This window comes from Nicotiana attenuata, chromosome 3 (genome assembly GCF_001879085.1).
Source record: "Nicotiana attenuata strain UT chromosome 3, NIATTr2, whole genome shotgun sequence".
NCBI classification, from domain to species: domain Eukaryota; kingdom Viridiplantae; phylum Streptophyta; class Magnoliopsida; order Solanales; family Solanaceae; genus Nicotiana; species Nicotiana attenuata.
The window spans coordinates 28,980,683-28,981,047 of NC_031991.1; positions in this window are offsets into that span (position 1 = coordinate 28,980,683).

The window sequence follows — 365 nt, forward strand, 5'->3', positions numbered from 1 at the left end:
CCCTTAATCAGAATGTATAAAAGGGGAGAAGACCCCATAAAGAGGGGATCGGAAACCATTACACTAGAGTACCATCTCTCTCTATTCTTGTACGCTATCAAGCACAATTGTTCTAAGCAATATTATATTCTGCGATTATTTACTTTAACAGCAATTGTTGAGTCTTTATCTTTTATTTTCCTCAATCCAAACCTTTTGTATCTTTTAGTTCACGGATCCTTAAAACCCCATATAAATTCAATTGTTAACCGGATTCCAGGGTAAACACAAGTGCATTTTCGTATTGAGAGGGTAAAACCACAAAAAATTTGACGAAATTTTATATTTGCATCAAACTAATGAAAATAAGATATGCACTTTTTTAT